Source organism: Macaca mulatta, chromosome 17 (assembly GCF_049350105.2).
Source record: "Macaca mulatta isolate MMU2019108-1 chromosome 17, T2T-MMU8v2.0, whole genome shotgun sequence".
Taxonomy (NCBI): Eukaryota; Metazoa; Chordata; class Mammalia; order Primates; family Cercopithecidae; genus Macaca; species Macaca mulatta.
Window position 1 is genome coordinate 83,310,764 of NC_133422.1, and position 25,750 is coordinate 83,336,513.

General features: G+C 34.0%; 1 long non-coding RNA gene across 1 annotated transcript; it reads left to right on the forward strand.

The window, feature by feature from the left end:
• The first annotated feature begins 20,346 nt into the window (after positions 1–20,346).
• LOC144336208 (uncharacterized) lies at positions 20,347–25,543 on the forward strand. The gene is made up of 3 exons (XR_013407797.1): positions 20,347–20,965; positions 21,424–21,493; positions 24,874–25,543. It is a non-coding gene; the product is annotated as an uncharacterized LOC144336208 (long non-coding RNA).
• Positions 25,544–25,750: the final 207 nt, after the last annotated feature.

Here is a 25,750-nt window from a genome sequence, read left to right on the forward strand (position 1 = left end):
GGCAACTTTTTTGTGGTGTTGAGGCTGTGAGTGCACAGAGGCTCCCCACTGTGGCACTGCCTAGTGGAGCTGTGAGAAGAGGGCCACTGTCCTCTAGACTCCAGAATGGTAGATCCACCAACAGCTTGCACTGTGTGATTGGAAAAGCTGCAGACACTCAAACCCAGCCCTTGAAAGCAACTAGGAGGGAGACTGCACCCTGCAAGCCACAGGGGTGGAGCTGCCCAAGATCATGGGAACCCACCTCTTATATCAGCATGACTTGGATGTGAGACGTGGGGTCCAAGGAGATCATCTTGGAGCTTTAAGATTTAACAACCCCACTGGATTTCGGACTTGCATGGGACCTGTAGCCCCTTGATTTAGGCCATTTTCTACCATTTGGAATGGCTGTATTTACCAAATGCCTGTATCCCCATTGTATCTAGGGAGTAACTAACTTGCTTTTGATTTACAGGCTCATAGATGGACTGGACTTGCCTTGTCTCAGATGAGACTTTGGACTGTGGACTTTTGAGTTAATGCTGAAATGACTTAAGACTTTGGGGGACTGTTGGGAAGACATGATTGGTTTTGAAATGTGAGGACATGAGATTTGGGAGCAGCCAGGGGCAGAATAATATGGTTTTGCTGTTTCCCCACCCAAATCTCATTCTGCATTATAGCTTCCATAATTGCCATGTGTTGTAGGAGAAATCCACTGGAAGATAATTGAATTATGGGAGCAGTTTCCTTCACACTGTTTTGTGGTGGTGAATAAGTCTCACAAGATCTGACTGTTTTATAAGGGGAAAACCCTTTCACCTGGATCTCATTGTCTCTCTTATCTGCCACCATGTAAGACATGCCTTTTGCCTTCTGCCATGATTATGAGACTTCCCCAGCCACATGTAACCGTGAGTCCATTAAACTTCCTTTTCTTTATAAATTACCCAGACTCAGGTATTTCTTTATCAGCTACATAAGAACAGACTAATACAGGTTCCAAGTGAGCTTAGTCGCACACCTTTTTTTAGCCAAAAACTGTAAGAAAAGCAGAAATAATTTGAAAAAGCATAAATATAGTTATAATGGGAAACATAAAATCTCCTTCAGATTTATCAATTTTAGTGTATCACAAAAAAAAAAATAATAAAAAGTAAAAACAGAGAAAACAGTACAATAGAGCTTTAAATCTTTCAAACCCAGAACATATATTTTTGTAAGTCTTTGTAATGTCTACAAAAATTTTCAAGTAGTTAACCACAAAAAATCTTAAACTTATAATAAGTATTCATACAGTCTTTTTTTCATCTTTAATGAGGTAATGAGGAGTCCTAAATGACCAAGTGTTATTCATAGCTTTAAGTTTATTGAAATTCTTACAACTTGGTTTATTAGATGTGTATTCATATTCCTAATTCAAAATCAGTATCTCAAATTTGCAGAGCCAAAAGTTGTGAGGATTTAACAAAAATTCTACAGGTGAGTCACAAGGACTTACAAAGAACTGGGGCAATATTACTCCTGAAGTCACAAATTCTAGTAGTTTGGGACACAGCACTACATTTCAGTTCATATACTGCATCCTAGAGAAAAGCATCACAACACACAGGGTCTTGCTTCCAGGCTGGCAAATTAACTCCGATTTATAAGGCATTCTACCATTTTACTAGGTTGGCTACTTCTAAATAGCAAGATATCTACCACCACCAATAAGTCTCAAGATTGTACATTCATATCTTATTTGCCAGGGTGCTAAAATCATCTGAAACTTCTTCCCACTTCCATCTGGTGGTTGTTGCTGACTTTCAACTGGACTGTCAACTTTTCTCTGCTTGGACTTCTCTATGTTTCTCTCCCTGTAAACTAATTTGGGCTTTCTTATAGCATAGTTGTTGGGTTCCAAGACAGTGTGTCCTGAGAAAAAGTAAGGACAGCAAGAGCTGTAATAGTTTTTAGTACCTTGCTTTAGAAAATATTACTTCTATTGCAGTGTACACATTAGAAATTAGAAATTAAGGTGACCCTACATTTGAGGAGAAAGAAAGTATACTCAAATATAGTTTAGAGAATTGACCAAAATAACCAAAATATGTGCAGACCTTTTTGTTGACCTCTGGCCACATGATATTTATACCACTTGCATATAAAAAATATATATCCCACTTTCTAAGACCCATTTTCAAAGAATCATATATGAAACAGTAAATATTTTTAGTACTGTGTATACAATCTCTGTCCAAACTATTTAGCTCTGCTATTATAGCTTGAAAGTAGCAACAGACAATATGTAGATGAATGTATATGGCTGTGTTTCAGTAATACCTCATTTACAGACATGTGGGTCAGAATTGTCCTGCTGCCCACAGTTTGCTGACCTCTGATCTACTGCAACAAGTTCTTGCTGAGGTTCAATGTCTACAAGTGAGAATCTGGGCCATGTATCAGTAGACTTCCTCAGAAATGTTTCCTTTGGTAAAAAGGACTTGTAGATTTCAGGATGTAGGGAAATGCCTGGATGTTCAGGCATAAGTTTGCTGCAGGGGTGGGACACTCATGGAGAACCTCTGTTAGGGCAGTACAAGAGGGAAATGTGGAGTCACATTTGTGCTGCCCATGGTTTGCTGACCTCTGATCTACTGCGACAAGTTCATTCCTGAGGTTCAAGGTCTGCACATGATAATCCAGCCCATGTATCAGTAGAGTTCCTCGGAAATGTTTCCTTTAGTAAAACATTGCACATTTAGTTTATCTCAAGTAAAGAATAAAGAACCCACAAGACAAGGTATCCCTCACAACCCAAATACAATGGTGGAACAGAAATTGAATAATCACTATAGCCACTCCCACTCAAAAGTGGTAGAGGATGGCAGACATCTAGAAGATACAAACATTCATAGCAATTCTGAAGCACAGTTGTGCAGAGATGGCCAATGAAATCGTTTCATGAGCCTGCTGTTAGCCTTTAGAAATCTGAAGGTCCAAAGATCCCCTTTAATTTTGCACTGTTTGTGTTCCTTCTAGTTCAAGCTTAAATCGCTCTATATAACATTTTTGTGGGTCTTATGAATTAATTGGTTATTTGCTCCATTAGATAAAAGACATATTAAAAATCTCCAACATAAGACTTTCTCTTCTTTGGGTTTCCTGTAAGGGTGATTAGGACACTTTTCTTAATATTTTCAGATGCACTTCAGTGAAAAGTATGAGGCATGCTGACTAATAATTAATGAATATTTTGTCCAACTGAATATTTTTAAGGCATTAATTTGGATTTTTCTGTGGTCCTTGCCAATGATACTATATTTACATACTGAATTTAACTTCTGAAGCCCCTTTTTATTTGATAAATTTGTATAGGAGAGAGGAAAAAATAATTTAAATTTTAAACCCAGACAGCTTATTATCTTATTAATATTAATTTTTGCTTCAATTCCTAAAAAATATTTATTCAATTTTAGCCTCTTGTATCTCCTTCTTAATTTCACTATAGGCATTCAGATGAAACAAGGTGGCATCTCCAACACTCTACCTAGAAATATGTGAAACACTGAGCATGCTAATATCTTAGGTTAGTACGGTGCATTTTTCATAGTCTATAAACCAATGTTGCCATGTTATTATTAACTCAAGGTTATACTGATTTACAACCCAATATTGATGTTAGAAGTCCCTCTATATGTTTATGAAATGTTTATGTGCGTAATCATTCTTTCTCACTAATGAAAATCTAGTTGGATGCGTGTGTACAAAGTACAGACTGAATATACTACAGACTTTTTAGACAGTTTTGGTAATGTGATTAAATTAATAGGGTTGGCACTCAAGAATAGTTCTTAGAAGTATTCTTATAGAGAAGAGACCTATATCTATTTTCTTTTACTCTTGCTGTTTGAAATGCCAAGTATAACTGCTGAATCTTCAGCTATAATCTTGTACTAAGAGGTAAATCTGGGAATAGGAACTAAAGAAAGTACAGGACTATGATCGAGAGTAACTAATCTGTTTCACCATCAAGTGGATTAAAAGTCTTGGATTCATGATTCCTATACTTGTTTGACAATTCGCAAGAAATAGCCTTCTATCATTTTTACAACAGTGCTTTTTGAGTATTTTTGTAATACACACTCAAGCCCAGACTTGCTCATATGTAACTTTAAAGCGAGTATAACCAGGCCATTATGTGAGCTCAATAAGTGAAAACAAACGTGCACTAGCAGAGCACAGATATCCACCGCCCCCTTCAGTCTTGTGTTTAGGATCAAGTTAATAATTCTAAATCTGTGATGATTATTCCATCCTTTTCTTTCTAACTTCCAGTACACTATTTACTGTTCTACTTTCAGGATTCTCTCACTCCAAAAACACCATGGTGATGGTAAATTTTCTGTGTCAAGTTGACTGGGCCAAGGGATAACCAGATCACTGATAAAATCATGTTTTTAGTTGTGTCTCTGAAGGTGTTTCTGGGGGGAGATTAGGATTTGAACCACTAGACTGAGTAAAGAAGAGTTGCCCTCACCTATTAGGGTGTAGTTTATTGATATGGTTTGCTGTGTCCCCACCCAAACCTCATCTTGAATTATAGTTCCCATAATCCCCAAGTGTCATGGGAGGGACCTAGTGGGAAGTAATTAAATCATGGGAGTGGTTATGCTGTTCTCATGATAGTGAGTGAGTTCTCACGAAATCTGATGGTTTTATAAGGGACTTATCCCCTACTTCATGTATGCTCCTTCCCAACACCATGTGAAGAAGGACATATTTGCTTCCACTTCCACCATAAGTGTAAGTTTCCTGAGGCTTTCCCAGCCACTTGAAACTGTGACTCAATTAAGCCTCTTTCCTTTATATTACCCAGTCTCAGGCAGTTCTCTATAGCAGTGTGAGAAAACTTATACACTCATCCAAACTACTGAGAGCCCCAAATAGAATAAAAAGTTGAAGAAGGGGTGAATTATAGATCTTTCTCTGAGATATCCAGCTTTTCCTTCTCTCAGACTTAGGAGTTCCTTATTCTCAGGCTTTCAGACTGGGACTGAGTTACACCATCAGCTTTTCTAGTTCTGCAGTTCATAGGGGGAATATCATGGGATTTCTCAGCCTCCATAATCTTGTAAGAAATCTCCCATAATAAATCTCTTCTCTCCTTCTCTCTCCCTCTTTCTCTCCAGATAGATAAGTAAATAGATAGATTTAGATTTAAATGTCGATACAGATATAGACAGAGGATCTTAAATCTCCTTTTGGAGAATCCTAATGCATCTTTATATTCTGGTTTTGAAATAACTTCTAATCTTCACAAATTTTGTTTGTTTGTTTACTGATGGAAATTACATGTAAGAATATATATAATATTTAATATGACATATAATTGTATGTATAATTACATCCACAGACACACATATATATATGCATCCTATACATGTGCACTTTTACAGTAAGCCACCTTTATAATGAAATTGTGCTTCAGCATCTATTGGGGATAATTTTCTAATTTCCTTCTTTTGATGTTTTTAAATAATGGCATTGGAAACCAAAATCAAAATTTTATTTAAATTTTAAATTTGTAAAACTCTTAACTTTCAAAAACAAAATATTGCTTATTTTTTCAGGGCTATTTAATGAATTATGTGTTGTCTTCTTTGTCTTAAAAAAATAAAGAGTACAGTGTATAAATGAAAAACTGACTGAGGCAGGAATCAATTGATTAGAGGTTTATTTTGCCAAGGTAGAGAATGTGCCCAGGAGAAACACAAATCACAGGAGCGTCTGTAACCTGTACATTTTCCAAAGAGGCTTTTGAGAACCTCAGTATTTAAAGGGGACAGAGCAAGCAGAAGAAGAACGAAAAAAGAGGGGAGGGTGAGCAACGAAGCAAGTGGTTACGTTCTCATGAGACTCGAATTAGTGCTCAGTGAATCTACATTTTACATGTGAAAGAGCAGAGAATAGAGGAAAAAATCAATGATGCATTCATCTCAGGGTGGGAAGAGGGATGAATTCTAATTTTGTCCTTGTCTTGTCTGTACCTGTGAAGATAAGCTGGTAATTGACGTTGTCGAGACAAGATTTAACAGAACTTGGTTTCAGGGCTAGTTTCAAGGGGGAGAATGTATTCTAAACAATTTGGGGACCACAAGGAATTTTCTTGTCCAAGATTTGTGAGACAGGCCATCTGGGAAGACCTGTGGCCTTCTACCACTGTGGGAACCTGGCTAATGTATGAGGTTATGACATAGGCTTGTGAAATTACAGCTGTTTATTTGAGAACAATAGGAAGGCAGTTTTGTGTGGCTCAGGTCCCAATTTTAACTTTCCATTTGAAATAGCAAGTTTGGGGTTCCAAGATTCTGTTTTCTTTAACAGGTAATTGTGAATTCACCATCAATTCTCTAGAAATAAAAGGTTTTTTTACATACATTTCAAAATATTTTCTGGGAACATCTGATCTAAAATTCCTCGCTTGTGTGGCTGCTGACTCTATCAGTTGTACACATGATTTCATGCACTAACTCTCGCCTCCAGCGGATTCTGCTCCTGCCTCGGAGATTTGAGGTATCTGAAGGTCAGGAAATCACACACACATGGTCTGCTTCAGCAAGGTGGAGAACGATATTAACAGGACACACATTCTCCTTTACTGGCCCACCAATCTCACTTTATTGGCTTGCTATTGAATTTATTGCTTATAAATCTTAAAGGATAAAATACCATATAAAATATGTATTTTTATAGTTTTACACTTATTCTAATGGTTTCTGTGTTCTGTGTGTCATTGAGTAGAAACCCATTCCTTATTTTCCCCTTACAATTCTTATTCATACTTATGCTAAAGATACTAAAAATCACATCCAGGTTACTAGATAATTTCCACTTCCATTACCATTCTAATAATTACATATTTTTCTTAATTTTTTTGCATTACATGTTTACTTTCATATTTAAAATGCTTGACATTTTCTGTGTTTTTTACTACTCTTTTCCTTCTATTTAGAGTTTCATCTAGCTTTCTCTCAAAGCATTTGCCATGTTAAATATATGCCATTTCCCAAGTGACTAAGACTTAAATTCCTCCTTTTAATCTCCCAACCAATGTTAATAAATTATGCTTTAGTGATAAACTTATCTCTTCTCCATTTTAGGGAGTAATCACTCACTGATTCTAAGAATATCTGTAGCATTTTAGATCAAATAAAATAATTGGTATGTTCCAAAAGAGGCAGATAAGATAGGGAAAGGATAAATGTCTTAGGCTTTATCGTTTTCCAGTAATGGATAATGAAGATTGACTCAGAATATAATAGTTAGATCAGAAAAGATTTTTCTTGACATGAGCCCATCTTCAGCCTCACTTCCTAACTCTACCTGAAAGTTTTTGTACCTCTCAATGTGTGTAACAGTATCTGCTGCTATTTACCTCACTGTGCACATTCTGCTCAAAAGCTGCTTTTAATTAATGTAACTCAAAAGATAAGCTTATAGAATAAATTATTGTGGCCAAAACCTATTGCATCTAAAAGTTATTCCTACCAGATCTTTATGTTTTGACAGGAACAAAGACCAAGGTAAATTAATTTGGAAGTACAAAATATAATACTATTATTAGAAACAATTTGAAAATATATATTTTTAAATCTGTACGGTTGTTTTCTTAAGGAAGGGTTTTTTAAAAATACATTTTTTCAGTGATACACATCTGTTTCTATTAAAGGGATATTCCTGTGGCAGAGAGTTCAAAATCTAATTTTGACAGCTAAACAAGCATAACTTACTCCAGAAAACAGCAAAGAAGCTCTCAGGCAATTTTAGCAAAACATGTATGCAAACATTCTCTACCTAGAGTCCTGTTTATATGTGTACAATGGTAGCAGTGTCTCAAAAATGAAAAAAAATAAAAGAATCTGGTGATAACAAGGAAATTCAAAATCCCAAAGGATAATTACCTCTTTGTTCATTAGGAATAGATTCCCAATTATATCAGCTATCATTTAACCATATCCTTTCTATTTTCTAGTTTGAATAAGTATAAAGTCTATTGATACTACATTCATGCAAACAACAATGCCAGGCAAAACCAGTAGGAGAAAATTGCTTACAAATATTTTACCTTTATCTCAATTAAGAATAATTAAGTATCTCACTAAACTACAATTTGGTCAGATTCTGAAAATATAAGATTATTTTCATTTTTGAAAATTATTCTAAAACCTAAATTTTAATTTTTCCTAAGGTGTTGTGCATAAATCAAAGATGCATCACTTAATTTGTATTATCTTCTCTAATGTAACCAATTAATACATTATGTAATGGTGAGTAAATGCAGTTAAATTTGTTTTCTTAAGAAAATAGCAAAACAAAATAATTTAATCCTACTGAAAAAACAGATAACAATGTGATTTACTAATAGATTCAGCAAATACATAAATGAGATTTCAAAAAGCTAATTTGTAACAGATTTGTAGATGGAGAAAACGTTGGACCTAAACAGGCACTGCAAACTCAAGTAGCAACAGCACCATGATACGTACCATAATCTTTTAACTTACATTATTATTTTTTATTCTTGTTATGTTTAAAATCAAAATGTAATTTTGTAAGTTCAAATTAATTAATTGTCCCAAAATTGTAACATGACAGTCATTTGCCAAAATGTGTTAATTTTGCAATTGATAAACTAATGAAATTTTAATGCCTTGAAAATTATAATTAAGTTTTGATGAATTGTATCAGAGTTGTCCATGATTGTAGAGAAAATAAAGAATACAGACAGAGGAAACAAAAAGATTTAATGTTATATTTTATTTTTATTTAGCGTATTTTGAAATGAATATGTGAAATGCTTTGTTGTTCAAGCATGTGAATACTCTATGACTATTCATTTTGTAAAATTACTTTTATGCCATTTTGGCATATACAAAGCAAGCATGAGTACATACATTAAAATGTGCATGTGTCAATGGAAAATATATTTCATTTGAGTTCTAAATACTGAGTTTGTGTTATATGTATATGGACACATGTGTATGTCTGTATAAATATTCAGAAACACACGTGTCCATACGTATATAACACAATTTATATGTGAATTTATGCACTGAATTTTATTGGGACAAACTTCACAGTATTTTTATACCTACTGTAAGTTTTTTGTAACAGCTTTATTGAGATACAATTCACAAACCACATAATGCAAGCATTTAATATGTACAATTCAGTGGTTTTTAACATTCACAGAAAAGTACAACCATCAACACAGTGAATTTTAGAACAGTGTGACAACTTAAAAAAAAAACTCTGTACACTTTCTGCTCTCACTCCACTATTCCTCAATTCCTCCAGCCCTATGGGATGACTAATCTACATCTCGTCTGTCGAAATACATTTGCCTGTTGTGGACATTTTATATAAACGGAAACGTATAACCCATGGTCTTTTGTGATTGGCTTTTAACAATTAGCACAGTGTTTTCAAGGTTCATTGATCATGTAGCACATATCAGTACTTGATTCTTTATGGCCAAATAATATTCCATTTATGGATATACAACATTTTGTTTATCCATTCATCTATTGATGGGTATTTGTGGCTATCATGAATAATGTTGCTAAAAACATCCATGTACAAGTTTTTTTTGAGGACATGTATTTTCATTATTTCTGGATATACACCTATAAGTGAAAAAGTTGGGTCATATATTAACTCAATGTTTAATGTGCTCAACCACTTGAGAAACTGCCAGACTTTTTCAAAGTAACTGAATCACTTTACATTTCCAGCAGCAGTATATGAGAGTTTTCATTTATCCACATCCTGACCAACACTTACTATTATCTGATTTCTCATTAACCCATCCTAGCGTGTGTGAAGTGATATCTCACACTTTTTATTTTCATTTTCCCCTGACTGATGATACTGAGTATCTTTTTGTATGTTTATCAACTAGTTGTATATATTCTTTGGAGAAATGTCTATTTAGGTCCTCTGACCATTTCTCAATTGAGTTATTTGTCTTTTTACTATTAAGTTGTATATGTTCTTTATATATTCTAGATACATGTTTGTTATTATATATGTAACACACAAACATTTCTTCCCATTCTGTGAATTATCTTTTTGTCTTTTGATTGTATCCTTTAAGAGAAAAGTATGTTTATTTTTTATAAGTTTAACTTATCTATTATTTCCTGCATTGCTTGTGCTTTTCGCATCATACCTATGAATCCATTGCCCAATTCAAGATAATAACTATATAGCTTCATAGTTTCTTCTAAACATGATACTGTTTTTGTTCTTATATTTAAGGCACTGATCTGTTTTGAATATGCCCTGCAGTAAAAGTCCAGCTTCATTGTTTTGCATGTAGCTATCCTGGTGTCCTTGCATTATTTATGAAAAATTATGCATTTCCTTTTAGTCTTATTGATCCTTCTCAGAAATCAGTTGACCACGGAGACATAGATATATTTCAGAATTCTCAATTCTATTCCATTTATATATATGACTTCTCTTATGCCAGTACCGTATTAACTTGATAACTATTGATTTGTAGTAAGTTTCAAATCACGAAGTGTGTGTCCTCCACTTATATGCTTTTCTTCAATGTTGTTTTGGCTATTAAGGGACCCATGAAATTCAATGTAAGTTTTAAAATCCGTTTATCAATTTATAGAAAAAAAGTAGCTGAAACTCTATTAAGAATATATGGAACTTGTAGGTCAATTTAGGGAGTATTGTCACCATGACAGTGTGAAATCTCCAAATCCATGAACGTGGAATGATTTTTTATATTTTTGGATCATATTTAATTAGTTTCAACGAGGTTTTATAGCTTTCAAACCGTATATTTTTTACTTTTTGGTTAAATTATTTATGAATATTTTATTATTTTTATGCTACATAAAATGGAATTGTTTTATTTCCTTTCTGTATTGTTCAATGCAAGTGTATAAAATATAACTAATTTTTGTGTATTGATCTTGCATCCTGTAACCTTGATCAATTCATTTATTAATTTAAAGTATTTTAAATGTATTTCTTAAGATTTTATAGGTGTAATGATGCTATTTTTTAATGTAGATATGTTTGTTTCTTCCCTACCATTCTGGATACTTCTATTTTTTTTTTTTTTCATGCCATTGCTCTGGTAGAATTCTAGTACAATGCTAAATAAAATGGGCCAAATAGACATCTTGGTTTTGTTTCAAAGCTATATGTAAAGCATCCCATCTTTCAGTGTTAACTAACATATTAGCTTTGAGTTTTTTATAAATCTTTTTATTAGGTTTAGGAAAGCCTTTTTAAATTCTTGTTGAATTTGCTTTTATTATAAGATAATTTTGTATTTGCCAAATGCTTTTTCTTTGTATATTGATATTACCATGCCTCTTTTTAATTGTATTTATATGATGTATTATGTTGAAAGACTTTTGGGTGTTAAACCAACCTTGCATTCCTGTGAGAAGTCCAAATTAGTCATGTTATACAATTATTTTTTCAATGTTGCTGGATTCAGTTTGTTAGTAGTGTGTTGAGGGTTTTTATTTCCATATTTATAGAATATATTGATTTGTAGTTTCTTTTCTTCTGATGTATTTTTCTGACATTAATATCAAGGTTACAGTCATGCTATAGAAAGAGTTGGAAAGGGTTTCTTCCTATTTTTTGTAATGGTTTTTGAAAAATTAAATATTTTATTTAATTTCTCAAATGTTTGGTAAAATGTTTCAGCAAAGCAATGTTGGTCTGGAAGTTTCTTTTTGGGTATTATAATTATTTTGACTAATTATTCTATTTATATATTGTGAGTCTAGAAAGATCGTTTATTTCTTCTTCAGTCAATTTTGATAATTTTTGTCTTACTGAGAATTTTCCATTTTATCTGAGTTGTCTAATCTACTGGCACACAATTGCTCACAGTATTCCTTTATCTTTACTTATTTTCAAATTTCAGCAAAATTGGCAGTATTTTACCCTTTTTTAAACTTCTGATTTTAATAGCTTGAGTCTTCTTTCTTTCAATTGGTCAATCCAATTAAGGATTTGTCAATTTTCTTAAACTTTTCAAAGGACATCTTTTTATTTCTTTTCATTGTTGTTTGTTCTTTACTTAATTCATTTCTGCTCTTGTATTTGTAATTTCTTTTTTCCAGTTCTTTCAAGTTTAATTTGTTTTTCTTTTGTCCCAGTGTCCTAAGGGCAAGGTTAAATTATAGATTTGAGATTTGTCTTGTTTTCATAATATGGACATTTACAGCAATATTTTCCCCTCAACACATAGCAGCAGCTCAGGTCACACTTGACCTATCTTAGTGTGGAACCACAAGTTAGTAGAAGGTTAATTGGGATCCTGGTATCAGTATTCCATGTGGTGTTATGCCAATGAAAGAACCCTGTCCTATTAGTGGGGCCAGAAAATAAGCAGAAAGCCTCCAATTCTCAGCCACATATACTCATGATTTAACTTCAGCAACAGGCATCTGGGGTAGCCCAAAGAATAATCACAATTATGAACAAGACATTTTACAGAAATATTACCTCAAAATGATGACAAGAAATCAGTATCACTGAACACACCTTTAGGAAAACTGTAAAGAGGAATTTGTCTTATTTCTAAATTCCCCATTTAATTTATAGATGTCCAAAACTTAGCAAAGGAGCTATGAATTGTGTACTCTGTCACAGTTTACAGAAATGTGTTTTTGGTTATAGTTTTAAAAAATTTTAAATTAAACATAGTTTTAAAAATAACATATATTTTAAAATTTATAAAATATTTTTAAATTATATAAGTATGTGTATATTTAGCATATGCAATTTGAATATACTCTGTTATAGCTCTGAGATTATAAATTTGCAATTGCAATTGTTTTACTTTCTATTCACTTAATGGTATTTTTAAAACCTAAATGAGAAATATATCATAATATCATTAAATTCTTTGCATTCATAGCATGTAGAAAATAGAGAAATAAACTTTTTCTGACAATTGCAATTTATAAAGTTATGTTGGTGGCATCTCCATTATCCAGAAATCCCACATTTTCCATGTTTTAACATTACATGTACATGATTTGAGGAAAAAGATAATGTACATTCTAAAGAAATATATGTGAAGGAAACTTTAGCATATTTGAAATTTTAATTTTAAGAGATAGATTAAAAATATCAAAGGCAGCCTGATTCTTCTTAATTTTGAGGACCAAAACATGGTTAATATCAAAGCCAAACAAAACTCAATTTTATTAATAATTTTTATTTGTTTTAACAATTTAACTGTCATGCTTGTAGTGAGATGTATGTACACTGTATAGCTTGTAGATTAATCAAAAAGTTCAAATAACATTAGCAAAACATGAGCTATACAGATATCTCATGGGAAAGGAGTGGGAGAACCCTCCTAATATTATTTATATCTTTAATATGTCTATTCCTTCCTTCCCTCTTATTTATTTTTCTTCCCTCCCTAATTTCCTCTCTTCTTTCCTTTCTTCGTTTGTTCTTTCTTCCATTTTTTATGTTCTTCCTATCTGTCCTATCTATTGATATGTGACACATAATGCAAATATATTCACTTAATATTTTATTACCATTTTGCAGAGCCCTAAAATTGGAATGTAGAATTAACACCAAGAAACCTAACTTAATATCAGGAAACAAATCTACAGAAAGCAGAGACAAAATAGGAATTTAGTTCTCTCCTATAGCAGAAACAATCCAGTTCACTTTTAAGTAAAATTAAATCCAAATAGTTGGAAAATGAGGGTGTGTATATTGGCAGAGATGTCAAAGCACATAAAAGAGTCACTAAATCATTGGTATCATCTTGCCTTTTTATTTTGTTTAAGAATCATGTGATAAATATGTATAAAGACACATTTTCAAATCACCAGAACTTTCACAGTTTCATTCATTGAAAGGATTCAACATCTACCATAGAGCTGTCTGAATATTTCATATTATCAAATGAAAATAGCATTTAGATTTAGCAGTATTCCTCATAATAGTTTCCCTATGATCATGCCACTGCTCTCCAGCCTAAACAACAGAGTGAGACTTTGTCTCTTAAAAAAAAGGAAAAAAGAAAGAAAGAAAAAAAAACAGAACTCTACAAATACCTTGTAATTAATAAATATGCTTATTAAAGTAATATACCTGTGCATTTAAATCAGCATTTGGCAGTGCCCCTCTGCATGAAAAGACATTTTCAAAGATAAAATATGTAAAATTTCATTACACATGAACATTTGAATTCCATCAATTTTGAATCAATTGTGAATTCCATCAATTTAGGTTTTATGGGCAATGAAAGGGCATATCTGTCTTTGAGATTTCTTTGTATTCCCTGTGGAATTTTGATGTACATATGTGGATGGTGGGTTAAAGAACTTATGTCACGTGCTTGTATCAAGGAGACAGGGTCTGTAAACCTCTAGGTACTCTGCATTGTACTGTTTTACATTGTGATACACTCTAGGCATCCTGGAGTTGAGCAATGTGTTGACTATACTGGTCACAGGGGCAATGGTTCCTTTTCTACTGAGTGTTGAATTTCTGCCGGCATCTGTTATTGATTCTAGAATTTGGAGAACATATGGTCTCTTCTTTGGGGTTGCTTGTACATTATGGTCCTCCACTAATGACTTGGCCACACTTTGTTCTTTTGTGGCATGTTCTGAAATATGGCTAGGACACAAATTTATTCCTCGCCAGAACCGACTGCCACAAAGCCCTCAAGTACCTGGTCACTTTCTTCTCCCTAAATAATCTCTTATATAATCACCCCAGTATGACACTTGCTGATATTTACTATCTTGTGCTGGTGTATTGAAGAACTTTGGATCCATTCAGTGCTACATTGGTGCCAAGACAATTGCAGAGTATTTATACAAGCTTTTTTCTTGCCTCCAAACACAGCTGCCTCAATACTATTTTCCTTCCTGTCCTCACACTATTTGATATGCCTCTCTTTGTGGTGTTTGTTTTTGGACTGGCAAAGAACAATTCAAATATCCTCATCTTTCCTACTGTAATCAGCTACCACCAAACTACTTACGCTGTGGTGAGAACCCTCATGACTCAAGTTAGTTAGTGAAAGGATGCATAAGAAATGCATTTAAGAAAAAAAAATGATGATGGGTTAATATTTTAAATTACTATTCCTATTAAATTATATATAACTGTAACATCTATATTGATTCCTCAACTTGGGGAAAAAGATATTTCAAAGGAAATGAAGCATAAAAACGCAATCAATCACAAAGCGTAGCAGAAATAAAACCCAGGAGCTGTCATTGTAAAATTCGTCTTCAATGTGGTTAGAAAGAATATTTCCTAATATTTGGAACAGAAGCAGAGAAGTTCCCTGAGCCAAGAAAAGATATATACACACACACACACACACACACACATATATATATGTATATATATTGCAGTGGCGCAATCTTGGCTCACTGCAACCTCCACCTCCAGGGTTCAAGCGATTTTCCTGCCTCAGCCTCCCAAGTAACTGGGATTACTGGTTTCCGCTACCACACCCGGCTAATTTTTACATTTTAAGTCGAGATGGGGTTTCACCATGTTGGCCAGGATTGTCTCAATCTCTTGAACTCGTGATCTGCCCGCTTTGGCCTCTCAAAGTGCTGGGATTACAGGCGTGAGCTACTGAGTCTGGCCAGATTTATAATTTTTAAGTGAATGACATTTTATTTTTATTCATGGATAAAAATCATATCACAATAATGTATTTCACATTTTGAAAATTAATATTGTAAAGTAAGTCATGGGAACAGTGAAGGATCTTTTACAACCACTAGTGCTAAAGGGGAACATGCCTTAGACCCTCCCATTTCCTCTGGTGCCTCACACTGACCAAATGGAAGCAAGCATGCGAGAGACTGGCATTAAATTAAGGCTCTCTAGAAAACAGAGCCAATACAATGTATATACAAAGAGAGAAAGAAATTTATTATGAGGGATTGCTCACATGATTATGGAAGCTGACAAGTCCCAAGATCTGCAATTGCAAAGCTGAAGACCTATCAGAAGTAGTTCTAGTCCAGTCCAATGAGCACCAGGAGAGACAATGGTACAAATTCCAGTCTGAAAGCCAGAACACTGGACACCCAGCAAGTGCTGGTGTTTCCATTTCAGTCCAGACACTAGAAAAGGCCCACGTTCCAGCTCATCCATTCAGCAAAAGGAGTTCCTTGTTGTTCAGAGGAGAGTCAAACATGTTTTGTTCTATTCCCACTTTCAACTGATTTGGATGATTAACACCCACATAAAGGAAGACAGTCTGTTGTTTTATTCAGTCTACCATATATGTTAATCTCAACAAACAGCCTCACAGATACAACCATAATAGTGCCTGACTAAATATCTAGGAAACCTGTGGCCTAATCATGTTAATACATAAAATGATCACAACATCAAAATTATTATATGCTATTAAGCAAGAGTCTCCAACCTTTTTGGCACCAGGGACTAGTTTTATGGAAGACAATTTTTTCACAGAGAAGACACATGGTTTCGGGATGTAACTATTCCACCTCAGATCATTAGGCATTAGTTAAGATTCTCACAAGGAGTGTACAAACTAGATCCCTTGCACGCGCAGTTCACAATAAGATTCACACTCCTACGAGAATCTAACGGTGCATTTGATCTGACAGGAGGCAGAACTCAGATGGTAATTCTCGCAGACCCACCACTCACCTCTTGCTATGTGGCCCAGTTCCTAAGAGGAAATTTGCAATTTAGCAAAATATAAGCTTTGAGTATTTTTATTACTTTTTAAATTTTATTACTATTAAATTGACAAATCATAATTGCACATATAAGCTTTGAGTGTTTTTATTTTAAATAAACTAAAAAACGTTTCACCAATAGATAGTTCCTAAAGTAGTCAACTAAATTAGCCAAAAGTAGCTAAACTAACCACTAACAGCTAAACTAATAAAGCATATGTATAACACCAGATTGAGAAGGTAAGAAAGAGGGTAATAGGCCAAGAATACAGTTCACCTGTAATTCACAATCCCTGAATGAACTATTTTCCACCAGAAAAATGTCATATAATTTTAGCACATTGATAGACTAGTTCACCTGAATGTTATCCCCTTTTTTGTTTGTAGTTAGAATTGTCATGGTCAGTTCATGATTTCATAATCACAATTCAAATCTGCAGGGCACAAGATAATCAATTGAATTTGGCATTATTGGATATCCTATATTGTACCATATTTGTCCCTTATCTATGTACATGTTTGTGAGATGGTCAAGAAATAAAATTATGATTAGTTAGAAAAAGTTTTTTAACTAACTATAAAATTTCTGTACATAGACATGAAAATACATACAGGATGTAAAAACAAATCTTATAACACAATGTATTTTCTCTATATTTCCTGGACTTTATACTTTTAAATCTACTTTTGCTTTATTTTAAACAAGATATTTAATCAAATTATTAATGTATAAAATTTCTAAATGTTTAAATAATTCTTTTTTTGTCATGGTAGATATGTTCTATATCTTGACTGCATCAATGCCAATGTCTTTTTTTATTATAATTTTTAGGTGAAGTAACTCCGCAATAGAAAAATCAAACATCATATGTTCTTACTCATATATAGGAGCTAAGTTATGAGGACACACGGCGTAAGAATGATACACTGAACTTTGGGGGCTCAGGGGAAAGGGTCGGGGTGACAAGGGATAAAAGACTACACATTGAGTACAGTGTACACTGCTCAGGTGATGGGTACACCAAAATCTCACAAATCACCACTAAAGAACTTATTCATGTAAACACCACCACCTGATCCTCAAAAACGTATTGAAATAAAACAAAAAATAAAGATGAATTAATTCTTAACATTAGTAATTGTCACTACTTATTTATATTCAAAATCAGGCAACAGAAATATGTTTGCATTTAATTAATGCTCAATCATGAACAGCCACAGGGAAAAAAGAGAAGGTAAAAAAAAAATCCATTTAAGAAATTCTTATTGTAATTTCTATTATAGGTCTTCTCAATGGTACACATAAAATATGTCTGGGTCAAGCAATGACAGCTTAATGCCTCTAGAAGTGATACACTGATAGCTCCCTAGAGAATATTTTTATAATATATGTATTATTATATTTTATATTATAAAGTTAAGTATATGTAAACATATTTGTATGAAAAATAAATAGAATAGAACCTATGAGATGAGAATTATAAGAAATAAAAAATGAGCTATTTATAATATTAGCAAGGGATCCAATGCCTTAGCTCATCTAGAATATAAACTAAGATATTATTGCATTTGTTAAAGTACTCTCTACAGTTGATACACTCTTCTATTATATATTTCATTAAAAATGCTTTGAATAAAGGTTAAAATAAAAATATCATTAACGTGAAAATAATATTCATTCTGTTTTTATAACAGTAATATACCCAATTTTTGGAATTCTTCATTTTAAATTATTGTCATTGTTTAATATATTCTGCACATTACTTTCATCCAGTTCCCTTTATGTGTGTAAACATGTGTATCTGTGAGTTTTTGTATGTAGAGCAAGAGAAAGAGAGTACTGGGAATTGAATGTTTTCACCTTCAAAACTCATGCTGAAAATTAATCCTCAATGTGCCACTACTGAGAGGTGGGGCTTTTAAGAAGCAATTGATTCAAGAGGTCTCTGCTTTCATGAGTGGATTAAACTATTCATCAATTATTGGATTAATGGATTAATGAATTAATGGATTATAATGGGAGTGGCATTAGTGGCTTTATAAGAAGAGAAAAAGAGACCTGAGCAGGTACACTCAGCCCCCTCACCATGTGATGTCCTGTGCCACTTCAGAATTCTCGAGTCCCCACCAACAAGAGAGCACTCACCAGATGTAGCCCCTTGACATTGAACTCAGCCTTTATACTATAGGAAATAAATTTCTCTTCTTTTATAAATCATCCAGTTTCAGGTGTTCTCTTATAAGCAACAAAAAATGGACTAAGACAGAAAATTGGTGCTGAGGAGTAAGGTGCTGATGACAACAAATACCTAAAAATGTGGAAGCAACTTTAGAAATGGGTCATGGGCAGAGACTGGAAGAATTTAGAGGAGCAGACTAGAAAATGCCTAAGTTCTAGTGAGGGCTTAGAAGACAAGAAGACTAGGAAAAGTTTGGAAATCCTTAGCGATCGGTTAAGTGGTCATAAGCAGAGAACTGATAACAACATGGACAGTAAACACTATTCTCATGAGGTTTCAAATGGAACTGAGGAATAAGTTATTGTAAACTAGAGTAAATGCCATCCATGTTATAAACTAGCAAAGAATTTGTCTGAACTGTGCCACTGCTCAGGAGCTTTATGGAAAGTCAAACGTTTGAAGGATAAAGTAGGATATCTGGCAGAAGAAATTTCTAAGCAAAATATAAAAGAAGATGCACGGTTACTTTTGGCCACTCACACTAAGATTCTAAGCAAATAAATAATTTAAAGACAGAATTTATAATTAAAAGGAAAGCATAACAGAAAGATTTAGGAAACTCTCGGACTGGCCACATAAAAAGTGAAAAAGTATGTTCTGGAGAGGAAACAAAGGTCGTAGCCCAAGGACTGGTTGCTAATGAGATTAACATGGATAGAAAGGAATGAAAATAAGATGCTGAAAGCATTTCAGCTATCTTTAAGGTTTCCCCTCCAATCACAGGCCCAGAAGCCTAGGAAGGCAGAATGATTCCAAGGGACAGACCTCAGCTGCTCTTCTTGGGCTTGCAGCTCAGGGCCATCTTAGGATTCTACTCCCCACACCTCAGCACAGTGCTCCCTGGCCACCCTGAGGCTGATGCAGCTGCAGGTGGGGCTCATGCCACAGCTCTGGAAGGTACAAGTCATAAGCCTTGGCAGTGTCCATAAGGTGCTGATTTTACTGCCTATCAGAAAGCAAGAAAGCTGGAGGCTTGGCAGCCTCCACATATGTTTCAAAGGATGTCTTCAAAAGTCTGTGGTCGCAGTCACAGCTTGTAGCTGTGCAGAGCCACTGCAGCAGGCCCCCAGTAAAGCAGTGCCGAGTAGAAACATGGGGTTGAAGCTACTGCAGTGCATCCTCACAGGGCAATTCCTACTGGAGCCATGGGAACAGGACTACAGAACTGTCGAGTCACCAGCAGCATGCAACACCCACCTAGGAAAGTTTCAGGCCCCAGGCTCCAACCCATGTTGGTAGTTATATGAGCTGCACCCAGCAGAACCACAGGAGCAGGGCTTCCTGAGGCTTTGAGGGACCAACCCCTGTCCCAGTGTGTTCTAGAATGTTTTACATGGAATCAAAAGAGATTATTCTCCACCTTTAAGGCTAAATGTTTGCCCTGCTGGGTTTTGGACTTGCTTGGGGCTTTTAACTCTTATTTTTGATTATTTCTCCCTTTTGGAATGGGAATGTCTGTCCTATACCTGTAACACCATTTTATCTTGAAAGTAGATAACTTGCCTCAATTTCAGAGGTCTACAAGTAAGACTCTGGAATTTGGACTTTTGAGCTGATGCTGATGCTGAAAGGAGTTGTCTTCAGGGTTATGAGGGTGGAAAAAAACGTGTATGTATTTAAAGTTGTGAGAAAGACATACATTTTGGAGCTCCAAGGGCAGAACACTATGGCATGAAAGTTTGTCCCCTCTGAAATTCATGTTGCATGAGTTCTGTCCCCAATGTGACAGTATCGAGAGGTGACGCCTTCAAGAGATAATTGGATCATAGCCCTGATGAAGAAATTTATCAATTAATGGATTAATGGATTAATGAGTTGTCATGGGAGAGATATTAGTGGTTTCACAAGAAGAGAAAGAGAGACCTGAGCTAGCACACTTCTCCCCTTCACCATGAGATGCCCTTCACTACCTCGAGACTCTACAGAGAGTCGCCACCAGTAAGGAGACGCTCACCAGATATGGACCCTCAACCTTGAAATGCTCATCTCCATACTGTAAGAAATACATTTTATTCTTTATAAATTCACCAATTATGAGGTTTTTGTTATAAGTAACAGAAAATTGACTAAGAAAAAGACACAAAGAGACACAAAAATAAACATAATTTTCCATAAGCATAATTTTTATTGTCAGATTTTCACATGGATGTGACTCAAATTTTTATTTGATTTCTGTCTCTATTACATAGAATTATGAATATGTTTTGATGTTACTGGCATTATTTTTAAAGCATATTTAACCTAATTCAACTAGTAGTTTTTTTATATTATAACCAGAGAGGGCAAATTTTGAAATTATTTTTGTCTACAATCCAAGGATAATGTGCATTAAATTAAGAAATAAGGTTGCCTTTGGCTATATACTGCTTAAGTATGGTATCTTGTTATTGTATATACCATATAATAAGTTTTGTAACATGCATTATATAATCATGTTAAATTTATTAACACAGGCTTTGAAATAGTCATGAAACTATACATTTCACAAGATCAGAGTCATATGGTGCGCATCTACCAGTAAAGGTATGCACATTTTAAATCTGGTAATTAATTTCTTCCTTCATGTACAATGTGTTAGGTGCTAAATTAGATCCCATACTACATAATATTTTAAATTATGAACAGACTAGTAAATTTAATAAGAGAGATATATGATATAAGGGGACATACATGGAGTGACAACAAATAAAAAGCATCAAGTGTGAGAGAATAATGCCAACTGATATATTTTTTCAGTGCTTATTATATATCATGAACTGATGATGTAAGCAATTTTACATGTTTTATCTTTGTTACTTCCCAACAATCTTACTAAATATAATTTCAGATTGCCACCTTTGGACGGATGAAAATACTGAGGCATAGAGAAGTTAAGTAAGTTCCCCAAAGAGAAATATACAGCTAAGAAGCGTTAGTTTAACCTGACCAAGTGGCAGAAAGCCAGATATGCAAAGAAAAACATGGGGTAATGGATCAAGAATGGTAAATTGACATACTATTATACAAGAATTTCAATGAAAATTTAAGATGTTTCGTGTCAAATAAATGAATGAGGGCCATTATAGGTGATTGTCCTTTGGATATTAATTTTAATATACTGCATGATGGAATAAGTACTCATACTGATCTTGAAAAACCTGACTTTCTAGTTACCAATTGCTTGTTCTATGTTATTTTCTGTTTGTTAGGCCTGAACTCTTTTTCTCAAATATATCATTTCTCCTTAACTTCTAAAACCACTTAATAAAAGCCTGTCTTCTGCCTACTTTTAGAAGTGATTATCTACTACTTACTTTTTAAAAATAAAGAAATTACATGAGTTAAGTAAGACAGTAGAGGGTGACATAATAAGACAAATATATGAAAGATTAGATATAAAAATAAAAATTCAATATCTAATTGCAGTATGTGATATACACTCAAAAATTGTGTGTGTGCATACATATATATACACCCATATATCTATTTCCCAACGGCTTCCTTACATAACACTAGATTTCTACTTTTAAAAATATTACACTCTTTTTGTAATTTGATCTCTTTTGTGCTAATTTTAATTAAGTTTTACAAACAATTTTGATATTCATGAATGAAGTACTGTCTGTATTGTCTATTTGCATTGTCATTATGTATGTGAGCAATATCTTAGGAAGATTTCTACTGAAAAAAAAAAAGCCCCTAATTCAGCATTGCAAGATGTACAGCAAGGTAGATTTCAAGAATCTTTTCAGGCAGAAGTTCTTATTCTAGAGCCTATGGACAACTAGGAGGCCATGAGAAGATTTCAAAATGTCTTTGAGTCTTTTAAGAGTTTCTGCAAGAATGAATGTGTATATGCATCTTTCATTGGTGCTCCTGGAATTTATAAAACATACATTAAGAAGCAAATATCAACAATGACTACTAGAACCAGGTTACTCCTAAAAGGGATGGCTAATCTGAAACACACTGATTTATTCTTTATTCTCCAGAGACTGAAGGATCTTGCTATCTGCCAACCTCTGGAATGTTCCCTGGCTTATTGAAGCTTTTTTGCTTCCAAAAGAGTTAATACAGGTGTCAGTCACTGAAACCCAGATTTTGGACTAATATAAATTAAATATTTATTCTTTCATGCCTATCAATCCTTGACAACTCACTGACAAAGGTTAACACTATTGAGACTCAGCTCCCAATTCACCTCTTGGTGATTCATTTGCAGCTTTCTCTTCAGTGCACAGTGGAATATTTGTAATTGACTTCTCCTTCATTAAATCTTATGTATTTCTAGAATAATGAGTGAAGTTATACACAGGCCTAAAAGAGTAGATAGCATAAAACATACCATCTAATTATTTTCAATATTAATTAGACATAAATGGCAAATAAATTTGCCACCTAGATGATTATTTTATTTGGCACAAGAAATCCAGGGCTTTGATACAACTGAATATTACACACCATAATACTGAATCTAGGATCAAAATTTTGTAATGTAGGTTTTCTTCCCAGTTCAGGAAACTTCTTGCCTGGTTATATTCGCCAGCCCAAGTAGATGGGAGAATAGTGTTTGTAATTAGCTAATTAATTTGAACCTTGTGAGCAGTCCACTTGAAAAAAACTCACTCTAAGTACATGTACCTTTAAAAATATCTTTTACATCATTTAATTCGATCATTTGTTGATTAAAAATAAAACTTAATCGTTGCCAAACTCTCCTAAAACATAGTAAAATATAATCACAAAAATTAAGCCTTCCCATATCCATTCTTAACTAAGGAGTTTCTAGTATAAATTAGGATGTTAATGAAACACAGAATGTTATATGTATCCCTTTACTTTTGAAAAATAAAATATGTGAGAATGTGCAAAAGGTTTTATAAGGTGTGCTAAGCAATGACTGCATTTCCTATGAGCAGAGTTTTAGAATGTGTGTTTGTGTGTGTCACATTAAATTTCACCAAATTCAACATGTGCCTTTATTTTATTTAATATTAACAAGCAAAATCTCAAAAAGCACAATTAAATAAGAGTGTAAAAATACTTGTAATTTTCCATCTCAAAGTAAAGGTGAAAAAGCAGAAAGTTATATAGCAAGGAAACTTAGCTGTCTCTATCTTGGCAAAAGATAGAACAAGGGGAAAAAAAAGCTCACTTGAATATTTGAACCATAGGCTTATACTCATTTAGATTTAAGATTTCAATCCACATGACAAAAATGGTACCCCAAAAACCTTATGTAGAGAATATAAGTTAAGTATTCTCACATTGTTAGTGCCACTTGATGACTTGGAGAAACAAACTCTGATCATATCTTGAGGATAAAAAAGGCAAAGGCAATTTTTTAAGATGTAACTGAAGCTCAGGTAAGATGTGGTAACTCTAGGTAGGGCCACATAAGGAAGCCACTTCAGGGCTTTAAACAGAGAAAGAGCAAGTTCTGAAACATATTTCACTACATATCCCTTTGGATTATGTCTGAAGAATGGATTGAAGATGTAATAATAGAAACAGAGACATTAAATCGGAGGCCATTTTACTAATGAATGGGAGGGATGATGATGACTCAGACCAGGGTGTTATTAGTATGTCATAAAAAATGATTCAAATATGTGTATTCTTGAAATCTGGTCAACAGGATTTGCTGATCTACAGAATGTAGGGTGTACAACAAAAAACATGTCAAGAATAACTCCAAGTATTTTATGAATAATGGGAGTAACACAATTAATAACAAAGATGGTGCAGCACTGAGGGGGGATAGGCAGAGGTTTAGTGTCATGTTTGAGATGTGCATGAGACATTCAAGCAAAGGTGTCAGGTAGGCAATTGTAGGTAGGAGGATGGAATTTATAAGAGATCTCTGATTTACAGACATGATTTGTTTTTTTTTTTTTTTTTTTTTTTTGGTCATTTATTTAAAGCAATAATACAAGAGGAAATCACCAAGGGAATGAGCCTAGACCAAGAAGGGTACTACAAACTGGGTCTGAAGCACTGTGAATAGTGGAAGAAGAAGAGCAAAACATAAAACCTGTTTCAGAGAATGAGTGACAAGTTTTGTTGGGTCAAATACAGCGACTGCTCATGTGTAACCGCTATGGATTCCATGTTTGTATCCCTCCAAAATTTATATGTTCAAGTTCTAACCCCCAGTATGACGGTATTAGGAGGTGGGGCTTTTGAAAGCTAAAGCCCTCATTATGGGATTAAAGTCCTTAAAAATAGGGAAGAGACAAGAGATCTTTCTTCACTATATGAGGATGCCGTGAGTAGATGGATGTTTATAAACTAAGAAGTTGACCTTCACCAAGGATCCACTCAGGTTGCCACACGGATCTCAGACTCCTAGCCTCCAGAACTATGAGTATTTTTGTTGTTTATGGCATTTAGTCTATTTTTGTTGTTTAAGGCATTTAGTCTATTCTATGCTGTTACAACAGATTGAACTAATGCTGTGACATAAACACAAACAGTTTAGGTATTGTGGGTGGAAGATTATAATGGGATAAATGTCTAAAAGGTTGTCTTTGTTAGATACCTTTGTATCTGTGGCCTAGCAAATAAGGAATATTGAGCATTTCTTCAATTGTTAATTCATGCTAATACAGGCCTTAAGATTAATTCTTTCTATGGGAAATGCATAGTTCTAGGTTGTTGATGGCTAGGGAAAGAGGACTTTGGATGTTTGTCAGAGAACCGCTTTTAGTAAATTATAATTTAGACAGCCTTTTAAAAATATAAATCATACAAACCATTCAGTGAATACAAATGGACCAGGAAGCATTGCCTTGGCTTGTT